At 33.8% G+C, this 23,042-nt stretch overlaps 1 protein-coding gene across 2 annotated transcripts in view; it reads right to left on the bottom strand.

The window, feature by feature from the left end:
* LOC118190940 (protein Wnt-7b-like) overlaps positions 1 to 23,042 on the bottom strand; it is a 385,777-nt gene that overhangs the window by 142,470 nt on the left and 220,265 nt on the right. Inside the window, exon 1 of one of the 2 annotated variants that reach the window (XM_085819320.1) lies at positions 16,320 to 16,388. The exons of the other annotated variant lie outside the window; for it this stretch is intronic. The gene's annotated coding sequence lies outside the window, so the exon portion shown is untranslated. Of the gene's footprint in view, positions 1 to 16,319; positions 16,389 to 23,042 lie in introns of those variants that run through there. 2 annotated transcript variants of the gene reach the window in all.

Raw genomic sequence — 23,042 nt, 5'->3', positions numbered from 1 at the left:
AAAATTAAATATCTCGAACAATTTTAGTCTTATAGGAGTCATAGTTTTCAATACCGTGCTTTTGGATAATGAGCATAACTTTTTCCCTGAATGTAAATATAGAAACCCGAAGAATCGTATAAAAAGTTAAATTTTGGAAGTTTTAAGAAAAGTGCTTTTATTTTTATTTAAAAATGCCAAAGCTTCAGCGTTTGCGTCAGTTAAAACGTTTCTGTAACTTGAAGCGTATACCTATAATCAATGGTTTCAAAAATAAAAGCCGGGTCAGATTAATTTCAGTATTCCAGTACCCATACCATCAGTTAATCCATTTTTAACAAAATAAAGGGCCATAAAATTTGCACAGTTTGAGACCAGAAATTGGATTGGTTTAATTTAGTAAATTATGGTAAAGTTTACGACCAGGTCGCTTTGACTAAAGGAAAGGGTGGTTAAGTAGAGGACTTCCTTAAGGACTTCATGTATTAACAAATACCGATATAAAGAATAAACACATATTCTTGCACTTTTTTTTTATGTAGAGTAAATAACAGCTACAGTCGACTGGAAAAATGTCTGAAGATATGTTTTTAATTTAAAATGAATTATATTGAAAGTTTTGGCTATGGATGAATGTGACAAACCATGTTTATGGAGTGAAAAAAATCTTAACGACCATTGTTTATGAATTTCTGACGTGATTCAGTCCATGCCTGTCGTTGTGGGTTATCCTGACATGGAAAGCATAATCCAACGTAAGTAAATATGTATCAAGAAACATAGTGACAGGGTTGAATGTGTTTATTTATTCAAGTGAACTTAAATGAAGTCATCAGGTGTTTCGAAGCAAGAAATATGAAAAATATCTTCACTGAGACTGTAACTACGGGCCTCCATGTGATAGCCGAATGTGCTTCAATCGCAATTCGAAGGCCGCAGTAAGAAGAGAGAAAATTCTTTACATTCTCCACCACTTGAAGGAAAACTGGTGAGGCTGAGTTCCAGTCGACATATCATGCTGTTTATGAATTATCATCCAGCATAATTTAATTCAGGCGCCACTTGTGGAGCTATTTGGAAATTTTAGAGCAGGAAACGTGAAAAAATCCACATTTTCTTCTCCAGGATTCGAAATCCAGACTTCCCGATTGCTAGCCGAATATACTTCAAATTATACTACACTGGCAAACAGTAAAGAAAGAGAAAATGCTTTATAAAATGATGTACACCCGTTCGATATACTTTTCATCACAACCATATCTATTCACATACACAGTGACGTGAAGATAGATACAGGTATACAATATATATTCAGCTTCATGATCCCCTATATTTTTGGTTACGGTTATGGAGATGTACGGATACATAGTACACATATATATATTTTATGTATGTGTTATGTAGAGAAATTACCGGATAGCGTTATAAAAATTAGGTGAATGATTTTATGATTTATGGAAATTTAAATTTTATTTTGATTCTGAATTATTTAATTTAAGGCTTTAATTTTGGGGAAAAACAGATGCTTCTGGAAATATTATTTAGTTTAAAAGAGTATTATTTATTTTCCTCTATTTGTAAATCTTGTACAAACTTTTATTCATTGTGAAAGAAGCAGGGAAAGGGAGGCAATTTTCGCCAAATCATGATTTCGTGCGCTTTAGAATGTTCGAGAAAGAATTTTCATTGTTAGTTGACCTTAAGAGAGGAAAGTACGTGACGGAAAGGTAAAAGGTTGCTACTTGTCTTTCAATGTAAGTCATTCAGGTTTTTGGCGATTGAGGGTCCGGTTGTTGGCTAAGTGAAGAAGGGCGCGCATGCGCGATCACCCTTATTTCTGCATTCTGGAGTTGAAAACGAAGATTTTGCCATAATTAAGGGGGCAATAAGTGAAGCCATAGTGGGAGCCCGGTTTTGTGAAGGAGATGAAGGAAATTCGAGTTGGATTCACACTTACTCTGGACTCACTCTTTGACTCGCGCACTTACTGGTTGGCTGGACTTGTGGTTGTTATTCTTGAAAACAGGTTGAAAAAGCGAGAGAGAAGATGTAAGTACGAAGAAAAATGTTTTCCCGGCGGGGAGCGGCAAATATGCTCCCCGGCCGCGTTTTGGTTAAGAGGCAAGACTCTCTTACTGACTCACGGCTTGGATTCGCTGACTTTCGGGCTTGACGGACTTGTTGACGGAGACTGAGAAAAAACTTGTGGGTGTTGCGAAGGAGGAAGGAAAAGATTTAGTTCGGCATCGAGCAGTGCTTCCGGCAGGGAGCGGCAATTATGCTCCCCGGCCGCGGGTTTTCTCAAAAATGCGAAGAAAAAAAAAACTGTTGAGCGAATAACAAAAAATTAACAGAGACTTGGGTCTCTATCTGTATCGGCAAAAGTCAGGACGATGTCCTCTGAACTCCGACTTGAAAACAGAAGGAATTATGTCACCTTAGTCAACTGGAAGCCTGCGTTAGCCGTTCTCTAAAATGCCTAGCTTAATTGTCTACGTTTTCCTTGGTGGAGCTGAGAGTCTAGGCAGACAGCCGTGCGGTGTAAGCTGTTCTCTTGCTTCCAGTGGGAATAATTTTCTTCTATGGAAACCAGTAGCAGGCGTAAGATTTGACGGTATAGCTGATGTAATTTATTGTCGTGCCGTCCGAGTCTCTGTCTTGCGGATTTGCCAAGTGACGTAAGGATAGAGCTAAGATATGAGCTCTCCTCCACTTCAAGATGTCCCCTCAAGATAAGTTTTATTTATTTATTTATTTATTTTTTTTTTTGGTGTGTTTGAACTTTAGGCAGGCTGTTCAAAACGTCCTTAGCAGTAAAAACTACGTCGAATCTAAAATTTAACTCTCATGCCTTAAATTGTTTCCCTTTCCTTTCTTTTAAATTACCAGACAAACCTTAAGTTTTTTTTATGAATTTAAATGAAAAGACTCTCAGATGAGGTTAAGATTTTTCTTATTGTGATGTAATTGAATAAACTGATATTTAATCTGGAACCTCTTATAGTATGTTTTCTTTATATATTTAATATGTTTTTTCCTATATTTCTTGTATATGTTTTTCTTATGTTTCGATCCTCTCACGGCGCGGTCCCGGGATGCATTTTTTTTCACAACGCAAAAATGCTGTACACGTTTCACTATACGATCACTAAAAGCTTGTTAGTAGGCAAATTCTTAAGAGTTTAGTTTTCCTCCCTAAGAGGAAGAAGAAACCTTTTCACGGCAAGTAGTTTCATATTTAACATTTAACATATAGGAATTTCAGATATAACATGGTACCTTGAAGTAAAGCTATTTAACCTTGGTGTCGAAACTTTTAAAATTTGCGTTTTTCATGTCTCGAAAGTGCGACTTAGGATATATATATCAGATTTATGAATAGCATTATTCTAACATAGGTATTTTGACAGAAATTTTCTGGAATAAAATACCAATATTTTTCCATATATTTCGATTTTAAGACTCCAATTATGTCTAAATATCAGATTTTGTAAAATTTGATGCGAAATTTACGGAGTAATTCAAAAATTTATCTTGGCGAATTTCTTTCAGTTTGCGGCAGGAATAAATTATTCTCTTGGCGAATTTCTTAATATATGACAACCTATTTTCCTTTCCTTTCCATTGTGCAGGAGCGGAAAAAGTCACATTGTTTCTACCTTTTTACATTGTGCATGAGTGGGAAAAAAGTCACGTGGTTCCTACAAATAATTTTAACAAAATGTCTAAACAACATATGGTGTTGTTTGATGTGTCTTAACATTTGATGTTATTATCGCTTTCAACAAATATGCCAAATTTCAAAACGGGTCAATATATAAATTCACGTATATCTTCGGAAATTTTTGAATAAAATATTGTAATTTTTTGTAGGTATGCTTAGAAATACATTTACTTTAAGATGATGGTAAAAATTTTATAGAATATAATTCAAAAATATTTTCAAAAAATTTATAAAAATTATGTAAAAATACAAATTTAAAAAATAAATCATAAAAAATTGACGAATTTTATCTGGAATGAACCTAAATTTCGAAATGTGAAAGGAAGAATCAAATAAGTTTGTAGGGTTTATATTTATTTTAACTAACATTTATTTTATGTTTAAGCTATCTTTCCTGTCAAGTCTTTACTTTCCCCTGGAATTTCCAATGCCAGAGTATGTAAATTTTAGTAGAACGCGCAAGGTATTCAAATTTTCAGCAGAAGTAATTTAAGTTAAATAGAAGGGAAACGAGTTTGTAGGTGTGCTTTCTTGATTCACGAGCGTGAAGTTTGCTAGGTAGAAATTTAAGAACCGCGCGTTTCGGCCAATGAGCCTACTTCCGCAGTTAGTTGAATCTTTCAACTTCTTATTCAGAAAGTTTGCTGAAATCTCAGCTGTATCTTAGAACGCGGTTAAGTTAGTCACGTTTATAAAGCCTCGTAGGTAGTGACTTGTTATTTATTCATCCGGTTATTTATTTTTAGTTGTACTTTCTGATTTTTATTTAACCGCCGGGTCGGCGTAGTTTGTGAGCGTCAAGTGAACGCATCTGTAACTACTAAAGTGGAATAAAAAGGGAGTTAAACCCTTCTTAAGAGTTTGTGTACTTTCCAGTTCATAGCAGTCACTACTACGGTTGCGGGCAAGTTGGGGCTACGCAACATCACAAGTTTAATAAAAAAAAGAGATATTAATAAATTTCGCTTTATGTAAATACGATGCTTAAATGTGACGTAAATACAAACCAGATTCTTTTAGTAAATCTCATACGAAGATCTTAGATCATCAGAAAGTTTCCCAAGAAGGATTTAATTAAAGATAGATAACACTCATGTGTTTTACTGTAATCAGTTAAATAATCAACTTAACTTCTAGCACTCTTAGAGGGTCTTAAATTAAGGATAATAACCCCACCGAAGTGTTTTGCTATTTAATGTTTATTGAATAACCTCGGTTTATTGTTTCTTATGTGGAGATTTCAGGAAATTTCACTTCACCGTAATTATACTAAACCTCTTCTATCAGTAATAACACAAAGTATTTGAAAGTTACTAACGGTAAACGAGACTACACATTTTATGAATTGTAATTTAATTTTAACAAGTAAAATACTTTTCTTATTGATACTCTAATCTTTTCTACATAAATCTTTCCCATGGAAGTTAAATGACATAATTATTTTTATGTTTAATACGCTTTTTAATTAACTTGATGAAAACGTTTTTATGGCTAAAGAGGACTTCGTGACATTCATAAAAGTAGTTCTATAGGTTATGAATAAGTCTCATTTCGACCCTACACTCTAAAGAACATCCAACTTGCAGCTTAATAACAGTAATTAGAGCTTCTATAATGAGTAGGGTGATTTGCAAAGCGTCATGGATTGCATGGATGGTACATTTTTTTTTCCATGAAGAGAAACACATTGCTTGATATCTTTCAGTTATTTATTTGATTATATATTGTCGGGATTGAGTCTTACGCGGCCAAATAAGTTAAAGAGAATTGTTTGGATGGAAGCTTTTTTAAATGCCACATTTTTTGAACTTATTAATACGTATTCGGAAGGAATTTCCAATGCATTAACCTCAATAGTAGCCTCAGGGCTTAGTCTCTGAATGGATGGATAATCATTCTGCCAAAGTGTCGTACTCAGAAGCATGATGTTTTGATGAATGTTTGAAATCTTTCGATTTTTTGATAGTGTTTGAGTACAAATCGCTTTATAATAATTTTTTCCTAAAACAATAAGCTACTGTTATCTCATTTTTAGTTCCGTTATTTAAGCAGAAATAACTGCTACAAAAATGTAGCAGTAATAAATTTAAAACCAGCGCTTTTCAGGATAGTAATCTAGTTTATAGACCATTATTGTTGCTTAAACAAAACTCCTTTATTTTAGTAAATTAGTAACATTTTCTCTAATCTTTGAATTTTTCCGATGCCTTATTACGTTGTACTAGTACTTGTTGACAGACCAGCAAATTAATATTTTGTAAATAAATAGCTCTGATATATTGCGTAATATCAGAGCTGCCTTACCTTCATTTATCACCTGCAAAATAATCACCTACATATTTATCACCTTTACAAGTGTTACCATTCCATAAAGCAAAAGATATTTCATTTATTATCCACGAAGTCTGGTAAACTACCAATTTTAAGCAACGTTGCCATTCGATATTCAGTAAGATCTCTAAATTATTTTCCAAATTCTATTGCTTAAATTTTATTTAGTTTACGAATGCTAGAGGCTTGATAACGGAGCACTGGACTTCTGGCCGCCCAGTGTATTTGAACAATAGAGCTGAAATGAATAAAAAAGACATCACTCAAAAGATTAGTCATCTTTGTCTATATTATTATAAGTTTTCGCTCTTATGCCAGGGGAGAAATCAGGGGTTATCCGACTGTATACTGAATATCGAATCGTCTGTGAATAGAATTAATCACCACTGATTGGCAGACTAGTTGCTATGTTGTGCTGTCTTCAATCTCTATTTGAGCATTCATTAACAACGCATCAGTAGCTACCGAGCATTCTACTTCATGAGGACAACAGCAAATGGTTTACGTTGATATAAAACGCTCTAGTTTGTCCAGTAAGTCGCTTTTTTGTATAGAAATACGTTCTCTGTAAACAATGCAATTATAGTATTCAGTAGCATTCACTGCCTGGATGAAGTGGTCCGCTCGAGCTCTTCCGTACTGGAAAATTATGGTCCTTACATGGGTTTTATTAAGCCAAGATTTTCTTCTGATCTTCAGTACATTATACTTGCATTTAGAACAGATTCCACAATTTGCTAATGATAGTTCGTAAAGGTACTGACAAGTGCCGACAACTGCTTGCTGATTTCGACTAACGTCCAGCATTCCTCAGGCATATTAAACTATAAATTAGTTCCAGCATAGGAATGTTAGTAATTAGTAAAGTCAATAGCTTGATGAAATGTTTAAATAGTTCTAGCCTAGTCATCGGAATATCTGGGGAACGAATTATGGGTGATTGTTTTCCTGTTTCCTGCTTCGAAAAGTCTAATAGACTCTCCACGCGGTGCTCTATTAAAAATGTAATTGATGAAGATTCTTCACTACATAGATTTCGTGACTATGTCTCTTACCTTCTCCCATTCGTCCTTTAAAAGGAACAGCGCGTAACGTTCTCCCTGTGTCTGTTCTCGTAGTTAGGATACCAATACATCCAGCTAGTCGAGTAGGATCCGTTTTTCGAGCCCCGGCAAGAATTTAGTTGAATTTTCCTGTTGATTTCTTCGAAACGCCAAATAGTCTGCACAAATAAATCTTCGAAAAATCAGTCTTCGCGAATTTTTTGAAAGAAATTACAACTGCTTGCAGATTTCGATGCACTTTCAAATCCGAACAGCTTCAGATTGTGTCCTTAATCCCTCCTCCAAAAAACGAACTTAATTAAAATAGCATAAAAAGGGTGAACATGCAGTAGGATATTTTTATCCGCCCAACCGGGATAGTGGAAGCATTTTGCCGTACCGTAGGGCCCGAGCTCGAATCCCGGAAAAGGCATGGATGTTTGTAAATGTACAATGTCTGTCCGGCATGTACGAATATGATCATCCAAACTATTGAATCTAGCACTGTTAGTAGAGAAAGACTATAGTTTAAGATTTAAACCAACCAACCTCTAAACTTACCTGTAACATTCTGACAGTTCATCTCTTAAGTTCTCGCTGCATATTCTGAAGAAGCTCTGCTCAGTTTATGCCAAGCATGATTGAAAGAAAAAACGCATCTTAAATTTTTCGGGTTTAACGCAATATATATGTCCCACCCATATTTATCTTTCTGCAATGAGAGAAATAATCTTTGTTTTATGTAATTAATTTACATAATGATGTTTCAAGAACAATTTTCTTATCTCGACTAACTATAACTATTATCGTATTGCATAACGTGTATTTTCGCTCTTACGTCTGTCTTCTTTATGAGATATTGCGTTTTGATTGCAGCTGAAAATTGTCGAAACTTTCAATTTGTTCTAATCTTCTGCGTACGGTCGTGACACACGTTAAGATCGTAGATGCGGAGATGATCGCTACGCCTTGACTTACCTATTTTAAAATAATAAACTATAGGTAAGAGCGAGAATGCCGTGCTATCTATTTTTTTTTTTTATTCTGCTATGCTTTTCATTAAACCAGTGTGAGCTGTTTCTTCGAAACTAGCACACACATCTTTGAAAGCATAGTTTACATAATTAAGATACAATAACACGCCGAACAAATATTAATTTAGAAGTCAAACAACAAAAATCAGCTTAATTTTTTTTCAAAGTTTCACAGGACTAGTTTCGATGGTTTTACCGAACAATCATCCTAAGCTGCAAAAGCGCAAATGGGTTCGCTTTAATTAATAATGACACCTTTAAATAAGGACAAATAATAATGCTTAAATAAAGACCTTTTTTGCTTATCTGCGACCATTTGCGCTTTTGCAGCTGAGGATGATGGTTCGGTAAAACCATCGAAACTAGTCCTGTGAAAATTTGAAAAATATTACGCTGATTTTTTTTGTTTGACTTTTAAATTAATAGTTTACATCCATAATTTTTTTTACTTATTTTAATAAATTAAAACTTTGTGATGGATGTTAATACCAAATTTATTCATACATCATAAAGTGAAAACATATTACCTTCCACTATAAATATCGAAAGTGGGAAGCGGTAGCCGTTAACAATCAAGCACTTATTATAATGGCAAACCACTGCTCCAGCAACGTCAGCCAAAGTGCTTTTGGGCATTGTCGCACACGAGGTTTTAATTCCTTTATTAAAGCCAATTATGTCATTAGTCGCTTTTCTGCGACTTATGACATCCTTTAACTGCCATTGATAAAAAGGCTAAAGATATTGAAACAGTTTAACGTAGTGGGAGCCTAAATGCACCTTTCCGTCTAATCCAGTACCCTTGCTAATTCTCGTTCACGTAACCTACAATACAACAAGTTGTATCAGCAATCAAAAAGCTATCAATACAACAAGTCGTAGCAGCAATCAAAAAGCTATCAATACAACAAGTTGCATCAGCAATCAACAAGCTATCAATATAATAAGTTGTATTGATAACTCCTATTTCCTGTGCACACTGTATGGTCGATTTCAATGGCGAACATAGAAACTTTTGCAGAAGCCAAAGCTAATGAATCTGGATTCGTTTCTGTGCAAGATCTACCGGATCTTCCCATGTGCACATCACGCATTAATTTTAAAATATACTCAAAATAAGTGGAAAAGTAATTATTTTCTTATAAGATGTTTTTAAAATGTAATTACTAGTCATAGAAAATCAGCATTATATTATTGGTAATTCTAATCGTTGTTCCGTCCTTTTAGTTAGCCCGCATGTATAAATCATATTTGTTGACCAATACATAGATAGTATTATTTGGCCCATACTTATTTAGCATTGTTTAATCCAAACATTTTTTAAATGGCTGGACGCTTTATTCAATAGCCGTTATTATTATTAGCCTTTTGCCACTACAACGTCCGGAAGTAGTAGCCATTTTATTATGAAAGCACCTAATTGGCCACTGTTGTCTCCTATAAAGGAATGGACATTTACAACCATAACTTCTCCGTGATTCGAACCCGGGTCCACCGTTATAACAGTTACGGTCACTAACCACTATACCACCTGGACGGCCTTCTTCCGATCATACATAATATCACATGGCGTGAATATAAGTTGTGTTTCTTGGCCCTAATATAAACCATACTGGTTAGTCGTAACGCAAATCGTATGACTGGCCCTAACGTCAGCCATACTGGTTGGCCTGAAACATGTAAGTGGTATTAGTTGGATGCATAAGTCACAGTGCTTAGTTACAGTAAAATTAAAGCTTTTTTCCCTTAAAATACCCTTTCTAAATCTATATTTGTTTTAATTTCTCGCTATATCATTTAAGGAAATATATTAAGCTAAAATTTGCCCTTATTACTAAACTGTTATAAACAAAGAATAAATGCTTATTGAATCTGTTTTTAAAATTTCCATAAAAACGTTCAAAAGACACTTAAAACACTTAATTATATTTCTAGTAAAACTCTTCAAACACATAAAGTCTGAAATGTTAGATTATTTTAAATACATGCCCTTTAGTCTTTTTGTAAAGCTTGTTTAAAAACGCATTTTCGTTTTACGCATAAGAGGCTCGTTCGAGCCATATTCGAACCAATTCAATATTAATTTCCGATTCAACTCATTCGAATAGCAAGTGAACTAAACAGTTTATATTTATTTATTTTTATTTACTACAGTTAACTTTCTAAACTAGACAAAAATATCGGAAAAAATTATGATGCTTTATAGAAGATTATTAAGTGTATGTACGTGCTGTTCAGATCAGGATAAGAGCAGTCTGAACAGCGAAACACTTTTTTTCTCTCTTTTTGACTACGCCTTTGTTTATCACATCGTCAGGAAAGAATCTAGAAACTTGATAGGACTATGTTTAGGAAACGCTGGGAAAAACAATTAATTGCAGTATATTCAGGTAATTTAAACATGAGAAATGTTCTCCATGAATATGAGGCCGTAAACTAGGGACAATAAAAGCTTTCAACCTATCTAGGCTGCACCATTTGTCTTGGTCACTTATTTGGTGTTGAAATTTGTGGTAAGAAATTGCTGTTCTACAGATTTGCAGGAGGTAAATCAAAGGGTGCGGCCTCCCAATAACGAGTTTTTTCGGTGATTTTTTGGATTGTTCCATCTTGTTAATTCTGTTGTATTCTTCCTGTGGCAATCTGCTGAAAATATTTGCCTTGCTTTTATGGGTTGGGGGTGGAGAAGGACTGGATTCTGGGTGGGTTACCTTGCAATGTAATGACATAACATGATTGTGGAAAATTGCTGGGAACATTAATAACAGGAAAGAAGAGCTGAAGAAGTGCATGAAGGAAACAAACCAAGGCGTTTAGTAACATGAATTATGTCTCAATTATTGTTTGACAGTTTCCAGCTTCAAGCTGTGTTCAATTGTCTTCTTGGAATAGTAAATGGCGAAGTTCCGTGTTCTTTTAAAGGGTAAGAAACTTCTTGATTATTAACTGATAACCAGCTTTTCTTCTCGAATTCCCTGATGTTTCCCATGAAAGTTACTAACAATAAATACTTGTAAAGACTAATGGTGGTACATGCATGGATATAAAAAATAGCTGGGAAGAAGAAAAATGGATTCAGTAGAAACAGGGCGTGTATACCGTGCTTGTAAGCAATGGTAAATACTATCATTTCTTTATTGGTTTATCTAAAAAATGTACTAATCCATGTTATTAAGGTTTAATTTCATTTTTAATTCAAGTCTGATTTACTATTACTTATGCCTTAAAGATATTTTTAGCAATTTATCTAGAAACATAGATAAGTTTCTGATACTATGATCTGTCTTCTCTTAACGATTAGCTAGACAACTTATCTATATGTTAGGTACAGGTACAAATGGGCAGGAGACCAGACTTTCACCTTAAGTCGTACAGGTGCAGTCCCACCGCACTAACTGCTTAGCTTTCGAGTCGCCAGCATTTTAAATGCCCTAATGTCGTACAGACATTATACACTTATAAATATCCATTTATCCTCTGATATTCAAATTTGTGCCAACCGACACAGCAGCCAGCGTAGCTAATTGGGGCTAACAGCTAATCGGACGGTTGGGATAATGACAGAAAACTTTGAAAAATGAACTACAAAATCAGTTGTCCAATCCGCACACAATTCTTCCTACCTTTTTAACGTATTACAATATTTCTTATTTATTTGCCGTAGAAAGAAATTTTGCCCATTGTCATAAAATTTCTCAACACTAGTGATTTAGATACACAAGAAATCTAGCATAGCAAGTCAGTATTATTACATCGTTAGGTAAATACACATGATTTTGTACCAGAATAATTATACATTCTGATGTCCTCGCAATCTTTAATTTCTTCAACTATATCCTTCGCACAGTCTTTATATTCTTCTTCATCTTTAGTGCTATGGAATGACTGACTGCCCTGAGCGATTTTGACTTACCACGTTATGTCACAATTTTTACAGAGAAAATTTATGCCTTCTTTGTATGCCATACGAGACGGATTCATTTCTTAGAAAGTTGTTTAATTAACTATATCATTATTAAATACTCTCACTCGAATATTGCAAAGCAAGTGAGAGTTATTTACTCCAGTGTAGGGATGCTTCCTGCTTTCGTGGAAGATTTTTTAAGCGCCTGTTATTTGCGTAAGCCCTACCGGAATGTTATCTAGTTGTAATTTAGCTGTAATTTCAGTTTGTTCACGTTAACATTAATTGATGAACGGACTGGAAAGTTTGCAGGAAAGCATTAAAGTATAGATCATCAAGTGTTCGGAATTACAGCCGAACTCTTGAAATATGCTAGAGGAATTTTACAACAGTTGGCCAAAAAAGAGTGGCAATTCGTGGACAGTTCTTAAAAGACGCTATACTATTGAAGCTACAAACACTCACAATAACTAATCTTGCCTCGCACCATTTGTCAGGGGCTGTACACTATTAGAAGTCTATTCATGCTGTTGCTTCACAGTATCTTTTTTCTGTTCTATCTCATGTACTGTAATACTGTTATGCAATCCTACTGTAACGCTGTTATGCTGTTATCAATTATCGCAGTGTTTATTTCATGTTGGCGAAGAGTCCACAGACTCATATCGGGTAAGCATGGCGGAAATTTCACTGCTTCCGTGACTGCATTCCGAGACACATCCGTGACAGTGTTCACAATATGGCAACGCGCACTGTTATAGGAATGATGATATACGTCATGCGGATCATATTTGTGCACCTCATATGCGTCCGGCACTCAGAAAGAGAACATACTTGGATGGTGATAAATCTCATCCTCCTCCATGACAATGTGCGATATCCTAATGCAAGCGCTGTCCCGTACCGTTTGCGATAGTGGTGATAGGTGCTACTGGAAGATTCGTGGTACTGGCCAGCTATGAGTACACGTGACTTTCATCTCTTTGTCAAAATGAAAGAATCACTTCCAGTAAGCAACAACAGAGAGGAGATTATCCATTCTTTAGGGCTCTCCCTGTGAAGTATCAAAAGTAGATATGCTGGTGGTATAAAACGCCTCCCAACAAGTAATTTGGTAGAACGTAGTAGTCATGAGAGAATGTTTTATTAAGGGTTATATTTGTACCTATGGTACGTCTTTTGGGAACTATCAACATGTTATCATTTCCTTTCATCCAATCCTCTTACTAGCAGTGCTATAGGACATCCAGGAATTTCTACCAGTCTTAGTATATCTTTATGTCCTCATGTCTTCTTAAACATAAACTAAATTTACAGATACCATTAGGATTTTCGGAGCAAAACTCAACTCGTGTCACGGATCTTTTATTTGATATCTGCACGTACTAACCACTTACACCACGAGAGCACTTCCGGAGGAGGAGCAAGATTTACAGCCGTAATGGACATCGAGTATGAATTATACCCTTGCCGATTGTTTACGGTTGAATAACTTACGAAAATTTCTTTGAATATTATGAAATCCAGTTGCTTGGTTTGATTTACATGAGAGTATTTCATATGAACTGAGAATAGGAAAGATCCTATTTTCACTGATAATTTGAGCCTTTTATGTTAAGGAATGATTTCAACGATTTATAACTATACACAGATTTATTTCTGTATTATAAAATTAGCCAAAATACAACCTTAGATTTTGAAAGAATTTGAATAAAACTCAGTCTATTTTGCTTAAAAAATACTATTTCTCAGATCGGAAATATACAGTTTGTAGAGACATAAGTTATTTTGAAGCAGGAGATGTGAAAAATGTGCAATGCCCTCGCCGGGACTCGAACCTGGACCTAACCGTTACACCACGAAGGCATGCAGAAAGGAGGGAGAAAAATGGAATCGATCAACTTAAAAATAAGATATATTTTCAGTCAGAATGAAATACACATTCCTTTTTTATTCTTGGTTGTTAAAAAATTTATTTGATATCTGCAAGACAAGTATTATGATCTGGAAATGACTCAGGTAATCCAAAAAAGTTTTTTAACTAAATCACGATTAACGGTTTCCATAAATTACATGGGTGTGTTCGATGTACCTTTTGCGTCATTTATTACTTTAAATCAAATATCTGCTGCTTACAAAATCGATTGTGATTCAGAATTCATGAACTGATATGAATCAAAAGTAAAATCCGATATTCTTTCGAGTGTTTCTAATAATTGATATAGCAATCTGAGAAAGATATGCATCACAGAAGATTCAAGACATTCAAAATGTTTAAGCATCAAATTTCGACATGAACTCTCTTTGAGCGACAATGAATGTTCTGTACAGATCTGTAGGGTGTGTTCGTTTCTGACATATTAAAAACTCCCACCAGATTATCGAAACCGGATCAAGAACCGTTCGGACTGCCCACAAGGAGGGGTCGTATTTGTTTAAGGTGGCGTTCACGCCACTTCCGGCACCTCGCACCATTGCGTTACGCCCTTTTGTTTGAAAGCGTTATGCTTCGCTGACTGACATCGACGCTCCTGTTTTTCTGAAGTTATTCTTTTAATTTTTCTCGCTTCTTTACTCGGCGTCTGTAACAAAAGTGACCTCTTGTTTGTATAACACACCTCCGGTTGTTCAAATAAGCTTTATGTAAAATATACAAATAATAATTATTTATAACTTTTTATTTATTCAATATTTCTTCTCCTAGTATAAGCTATTTAAGTACAGGTATGAATATTCACGGTGTAACCATTACTTCGATACGCTTTTGTATCAGGGGATTGGTAACGAATCATATATAAATATATTATCTCTGTCAGAGCTTAAATTATGCCGGAGCCCACCGGAGTCCGGCTCCGGTACTTCTTAGTTTTTGAGATAAATCATAATTCTAGGCAGAGCGCACCGGAGCCCTAAATATGAAGGCTCCGGCACTTCTTTTATGTAAATGAACAACAATTTTAATAGAAATTTGATCTCGAAAATGTTCTTTTTTACAATAAAATTCTCTTAATCGTTTATTAAATTTTAGTTTTATCTTTTTACTTTTTATTTTAATGATTTAATTACCTTAATCTTTAATTATTTAATTAAATAAAAGTGAATTCCTTTTTATTTAATTAAATAATAATTATTAATTAAACAATAATTGATAAGTGTTAAATAAGTAATCATAAATGAATTTGATAATTTTTAATTATTAATTATTTTAATAGTCATTTTATTTATTTATTTACTTTTATTCCTCTTTGCTGACGGCCTTCCGTAAGGCTCCGGATCTTTTAATTTTAGAAGTTAAGCCCTGATTTGTGTTATTTAATGAGAAATCTGTATGTATGGATGTATGGACGCTTATATGTATGTTTGTTCCTCTTATTGCTGAAAAATGGCGGCACTTAGAGCCAGTATGGGAGCCTTATGGTTACCATACGCGTGGTCAGATATTAAATTATCATACTGATAAACATTTTAGTTGCATTATTTTCCTCTAATACCCTCTATATAATGAATTAATAGTGTATAATTTATAGGTCTTATAACGTATAAATCAAAACATATCAGAAGGAGAAAAATTGTTTTTTATTTAAATAACAGTAAATGAGATAAGAAATTATTAGCATTTTTTTCCCAAATATTTTACATTTAATTCATATCAGTGGTACCTCTTAATGTATTATACTGTTTCCCCATGTTAAATAATAACAGTAAGAACACATACCGTAGAAAATTGACTGTAGAATCATACACCTTTAATTTTATCTTAAACTTAAGAACATGTTGCGAGAGCAAAGGCGAAAATTTAGCGGGGGGGGGGGCGGGGAGTATAAAACCAAAATGCGAGCTGCGAAATGTAAATAATTTTTTACAGGGGGTAGATAGGCGCTCTGGTGGCCGAAAAGTTAGACTGGGTAATTAAAGGGCCTTCTTAAGAAGTTTCACTCTGAGCCTGCAGTTTTATATATCAGGTCCTGATAATAATGCACTACTATTAAACATTTCGACTATTTATAACAAAAATTAAGAAGGTAAACTTTTATTTGGCATTACTTTCAATAACAAGAAATCCAATACTTGTCATTAAGCACTTTTATTTTTGTCGGAATAATGGCTCTGAAAAAACATATTTTTCTCTTAAGAAGGAAGACATGTGCTTCTGTCCTTAAAACAGTAATAAAACTTTATTATTATTATTATTAATTTAAATCAATGTCAAATATAAATTATGCTTTTACAGTTATTAAACTTTAAACTGAAAAATTCATATGGCAGATGGCATTATTGTATTAAATGGGCATATAATACATTACTTTTATTATGTCACCAGATGGACATTTTTCCATGCTACTGCCACAAGAGAAACTTCGTATTTCTTACCTAGAAAAGAAAAAAGAAAGAGATTATTAAATCAGTTTTTTTGAGTTTCATCGAACTAAATTGATATAATACAGAACTTCACAAATCATTACATTTATAGACAAACTGAAAACAATGAAATGCAGATTTTAAAGATAAAAAATAATTCTATTCCAACATCGTGCAAAATACTCTCAAATCTTTTGTGATATGCTGAAAGTGTTGCTCACGAGGTCACAACACATCCACATCTTCTGGAACATCTTCTTAACTCCCTAAACGCATCTTGAGAGATTAATATCACATTCCAATATACCGTGCATTCCGCAGTATAACAAGCACTTTAAATATAAAATCTAAGATCGAATTTACGGGCGCGCGTTATACGCTAAATCTAAAAATGATAGATTAAAATAAGAAAAAAAAATAAGCCAACAAAAAATTAGATTTTTAATTGTACCTAAATGCTGTTTATTAAAAAAAAAACGACATAGCTATGAACTTAAAATTTTTCATTATCGGTTAACATAAAAAGTTCGTCATGTTCGTTTTCCGTTAAGTCTTCAGGCACATCATCGAATACTGTTTCCTTTTATTCATCATTGTTACTGTGATCCATTAATGACTAATCATCATACTTTCTATTTTTCACCAATATCGAACAGAACATTTCCCATTTTCTTTTGCAACTGAATGACATTGCATTTGAAACCAGCACTGTTTTAGTATTTCTTTTAACAGAAGCCGCATTTACTGCTAATATTACCAACCCAACCAACCAACCACTCCCCGCACATACGTATTATTCCTGTAATGGCTTGTCGATTCGGTATACCATTGTTTTAACACGTTGGAAAAATCTTGGAATGAATAAGTTCAAACAAACAATCAACAACAACAAAACAAAACAAAACAAAAAAAAAAAAAAAAAAAAAAGAGCATCATATATATCACATTTCTTCGTAAAGAAAAGGGTGTTATGCGGCGACTATACGTAAAAATAAATAAATGTAGTTTGAAATTATAGATGTGCGTTATATACCAGTGCGCGTCATACGCCGAGAAATACGATACGCCCAAGACATCCTCGTTAAATCCCCCTGAACAGTACGCGGAATGCTATGACATTTTAAAGTCTTGTCCGAGTGCTTTATATCACCTACCAAGATTACAGGACATCATCCCTAAGTCCTATTATTAGTATATAGGATGTTGTGAGGGTTTAAAGTCCTACATACTACGCCCACAGAGCATACCAGAATATTCCTCTAATATATCCTTTCGAGTGCTTTCAGCCCAGTACATCCTTGAAGCAAACTTGAAACTGTTGACATACCAGTACTTCGTTGAGGTAAACGGTGAAAAATTGAAATATCTAAGTTGAGAATAAACATCATCAGAATATCTAATGACGAAGTTCCCTGAAAGATGCAAAGCTTTGGAAGTTACGCTTAGCCTCAAGATGTCTCAAAATCAACATGGTAAACATCGCGGCCAAAACCTTAAAACATCGCGGCCAAAACCTTAAAACATCGCGGCCAAAACATCGCAGACGAAAACATCGCGGAGAAAACAACGCAGGGGGAAAACGTCGTGGTACAAAATATCGTGGTCGAAAATATAGCGGTTCAAAAACTTCGCAGTTTAAAAACACCGTCGTCGAAAATATGGTTGTAAAAAAGAAAGCACCTACAAATCATCGCATGACGATAACATCGCACAAGTGCATTTTCAGGTTTTAAAAGTTGTAAATGCATTTTCGCATAATGATTTGGGAGCACAAGAAGGAAAGAGGGATTATTTTACTACTATGTTTCATATTTTTGAATGAACTAGTAAATTTTTGCTGAAAAAATAAGGAAACTTAAACATTTAAAAATTTAAAATGAGTAGAAAATTAAAGCAACTTGTAGAACTTAACAGAATTTTAATTTTACATAATTAATTAAAAAAAGTCATTAATAAATTAATCCTTTTTTATAAAGTTTTACTGATAATTTTTTTATGAAAAATACAGTCTAAAAATGCTTAGAAAAAAGAGAATAAATAACTAAATAAGTGCATGAGGTTACCTCTATAAAAATTGCTCGGCTAATTATTAAATTATTTTCTTTCACATTTGTTAATCTAATATTGTTTTAGTGAAAATTATATTTTGTTTTGTTTCTCTTTATCCTTAAAGCACCGTTAACATTTTCATGTATAGCGCGCAATCAATTTTTTGGATGTCGATTTGTTAGTTATGACAAAAGTCAGTTACATAATATGTCAGTATGGTATTTGATAAACGCATGTGTACGCTGTTATCGTCATGCGATGATTTGTAGGTACTTTATTTTTTACTACGACATTTTCGACGACTGTGACGTTTGGCGCGGCCGATTGCAACAAAATACGAGGTGCACATCTACATGTTATAGCAGTCCTATATACAAAATTTCTACGTTCTGAGGCTACTCGTTTTTGAATTATGCGAGATACGTACGTACGTTCGTACAGACGCCACGAAAAATTCTCTTCAGAATTCATTTTAAAGTAGTTTTATAATTTTTTTGAAGGAAAAGAGTATTTTATTCTGTCCTTACGTACAGATATCACGCAAAAACATCGTTAAATTGCATTCGATTGCAGTCAAAATTGATATTTTCGTTGAAATATGCTGCCTGAAACTTTTCGCGATTACAGTACTTCCTTTTTACTTCGTACAAGGAAGTAAAAAATGGTTTAACGACGAAAGGGAAACTTTTATTGATAATTTTAATCACTTCATCTGCCGAAGTGAAGAGAAATTATAAATCCTTGGAAAGCTAATTTTAGTTATTTATCATACAAATATATTCTAACATGCTCATAATATAAATATGATGTTAAAATCTGTATTAATTGATTACAATAGCCTGAAATTTTGCTTCATAAATTAATAATCAAAGTCCCCATTCCAAGTTTAGTGAAAAATAAAGGAGGATGTCAGTGCAGAAGTGTCACTAAATTACACACTCTAACATTATCCATCAACTACCATTACCCATTTCTCAATCCAACTACCATTACCAACTATCATTATCAATCATCCGACTGTCATCACCCATTTTTATGCGGAAATGTTCCTAATTTTGGATTTGTGCGAAAATGTTGTGTGCGGATACTGAGGATAGAATATCTTGAGGATATTCTGTGTTATGAGGGTCGCTCAATTTTTTTGAAATAATAATAATAATGATAATAATAATAATAATAAAACTTTCTAACTTATGTTATTTTGGAAGTGTTTTAGTTAATTTTTCGATGTTTTCTATGATTTTAGTAAATTTTCTATTTTACAGATCTATTAAGTCAACTTATTCTAGAGTACTTTTCGGTAATAATAACAATATTTTTTAATGAACCATGATATAAACACGATATAAAAGTAAACATTAAGATTAATGATATAAAAATATTACGATGTGTACTGCCGTTCGAACGGTAAGTTATTGTTTAAATAAATTTAAAACAAATTGTAGATATGAGTGCAATTTCTATATTATTTCGAAGTCCATCTTCGCTATTTGATTTTAGTTTTGATACAGATAATAGCGTACACAAGAAACAGAGTTAGAATCTCTAATATAGTGTCTAGTGTTAAAAAAGTGTTCTTGTCTAGTGTTAAAAAAGTATTTCATTTATTAAAGGTAGGTATAAAATATTGCATTTTGAAAATGGTATTGAAAATAACAACTACAAAATTCTTTTTATCTGATTTAACTTTTTAAAACTAATGCGCAATTGAGTTTTTTTTAGTCTCTAGCGCTGCTAAAAGCCCCTCCAAAATAATCTGCGTTTATTGCTTTTAAATAGCTTAGATTTTTCGTTAATAACAGATTAAATTTGAAAAAAAAAAAAAAAAAAAAAAAAAATAGCTTTCGCTTTGCCGTATTTCCTGGTCGCTGATTGCTATGCCGAAAGGCCCGGGTTTGAATCTCGGAGAAGGCATGAATGTTTATAAATGTATAGTGCCTATGCGGCATGGGGGTATGCTATATGTGCGGCGAGCCGAACGTCCTCTGGAGAGGTTGATGGTAGAGGAAGAGGGGTGGGAGACCCTCGGACGAGCCTCCCCGGTGTGCTCTCCATCCAAATTGGGGGCGGAAGTGAGCTAAATCGCACTGTCACCCGTAAGGTGCCCAAGGCTGTTGCTAACGACAGACGTAATCTTAAAAACCTCAGCAAGCTGTACGTTGTAAATTGCTCTCAAAAGAAGAATGAAAGTCGTGAAACTGAAGTGGCAATTATGGACAAAACATGCAAATGTAAAACGCAAACCTGTTAGAAGTTTCCATTTAATGTATCTAAGAATCGAATAAAGAAATAAAAGTTGTTTCTAATGTAGATCCAGCTATTAAAAAGGCCTGAGAAGCTTCCTGTATTGCCAATCATTATATGGCGAAAGGCGGAATAACTATTCTGTAGGCGTGAGTGCTTCGTACTTCCAGTTTGTGAAAAATCAACTAAGGACATTCATTTAATATCATTCTCAAGTACCGTTACACAATAAATCAGTGTCATGGCTAAGAACGTAGAATCTAGAATTATCGGTAAATCAAAGGATGTCATTTTGAATGATGCTCAATTGTTATGTTTGGTATGAATTTAATAATACCATTTATGAAGACATTATTTTAGAGGATTCTGCTGACTGGAAAACGTATAGGCGTTCGTTCGAATGGGTTCGTGCGTTTGCCGGCAGGTATAATGGCGTTGTAGCTAGAGTTGTGGTACCTAATATCAGCTGGATATCTTGTTTCATTTATAGAGCAGCTTCGGCGACCAATCATATGTCATCTAAATTCATAACCGTATTAGAAGACATCCTTAGAAGGTAAAATCTCTAAACAGTAAAATATTTTTATTACTATATGCAAAACACAACAGCTTTGTCTTTGTTTCTGAAGTTCGCTGGGTTTTCACCGGGTAAGATACAAGAACCTTGGAATTCAGACAGGGATTCTTATTATTTTTGAACGAAATTAGCAAAGATTTTCAGACTATTTAATTGATAACATTTGGCTAAGCACACCTTACACAAACAACAACAAAAGGGGGGGGATCAGTTCTATACTTCCTATTCTACTGGGCTTATTGACTGTATTGAACTTGCTTTTTTCATGTTTTGAAAGCACGGTTTAGGATATATGTTAGATTTTTATGTATAACTGCTCTAACATCTATATTCTGACACAAAATCGGACTTTTTCTGAAATAATATACCGATTTTTTCCCATATTTTCGTTCACGACTCAAATTATGCCCAAATGTTAAATTTTATATTAATTTGGTAAGAAACGTACTACAAATTAAAAAAAAAAATATCTTGGCGTACTTTTTTCAATTTGCGCCGAGAATAATTAAGTTGACGAAATTCTTAATTTATAGTAACCTACTTTCCTTTCCCTTTTTTCCATTGTACATGAGCGGAAAAAAGCCGCATCGTTCTTTCAAATAATCTTAAGAAAGTGCGTAAAACACATTTGGCGTTATCAATCACTGATAACAAATATGCCAAATTTAAAAACGCTCCATTATTTAAATTTGTGTTATAAGATACTTTCTCCCTCTCTCTTATGCAGTGGTAGCACATTAGGGGGTATTCGAGAGGTCCAAGTTCGAGTCACGGCGAGGGCATTGCTCATTTTTCACATTTCCTGCTTTAAAATAACCTAATAACCTACAGTGACGTCAGAACTAAAAGGTGGCGAACAATAATTCCTCAGTACCAGAATTCATTGATTGTGTCTACGCATTCCCAGTCACCTTTTAAAAGGGGAAGTATATAAAGTATTTTCTCTCTCCTTCCAGTACGCCTTCGTGGTGTAATAGTACCACACTCGGTGTATATTCGAGAGGTTCAGGTCCAAGTCCCAGCGAAGCAACTGCAGATTTTTCACGTCTCGTGCTTAAAAAAAAAAAAAAAAAAGGCTCTTGAGCGGATATCTCATGAAATTTTGAATTAAAAACTCTAATCTTTTTCAAGCACGTTTAGAAATACATATATTTTAAGGTGATGTTAAATTTTATAGGTTATAACTCAAAACGTTTTCGGAAAATTTATAAAAATTACTAAAAATTACGAATTGAAAAATAAATAAAAAAATATCTGCGAATTTTATTTGGATTGAACTTGAATTTCGCATTTTAAAAGAAGGAATCAAGTAAGTTTAATAAGAAAAGATGTGTTAGTAAATATATACCAAATTCACTTAACATCGAGGAGCTAAAAATTTAAAAGCTATTTTTTAAAATACTACTCGTGCGGTTTTTATGAAACTCGGCACTCTGGCATAATTTGAGACGTAAAATCGAAATATGGAAAAAGAAAATAGGTATGTCATTTCAGAAAAAGTCCGATTTTATGTTAGAATATCTATGTTAGAACAATACTATTTGTAAATCTAATATATGACCTAAGTTGCGCTTTCGAGACGAAAAATCCAAGTTAATTTTTGTCAGTCAGCTCAGTAGAATGGGTAAGATTTCTGATTTTTTCTTTCTTTCCGTCCCCCCCTTTTTTTTTGTTCTTTTTGTTCTTTTTTTTTTTTTTTTTTTTTTTTGTTCAGAGTATACTTGTCATATATTTTAGATGTATTATCAAAACTAAACGAACTAAATCTCTATCTACAAGGTTATTGCATGGCTGTTCT

This window comes from Stegodyphus dumicola, chromosome 6, assembly GCF_044657685.1.
Source record: "Stegodyphus dumicola isolate Sdum_Otavi_A_Nest chromosome 6, ASM4465768v1".
Classification (NCBI taxonomy): Eukaryota; Metazoa; Arthropoda; class Arachnida; order Araneae; family Eresidae; genus Stegodyphus; species Stegodyphus dumicola.
Note: the sequence above shows the minus strand (reverse complement) of the source record. Positions and strands in the feature narration are given on the sequence as shown.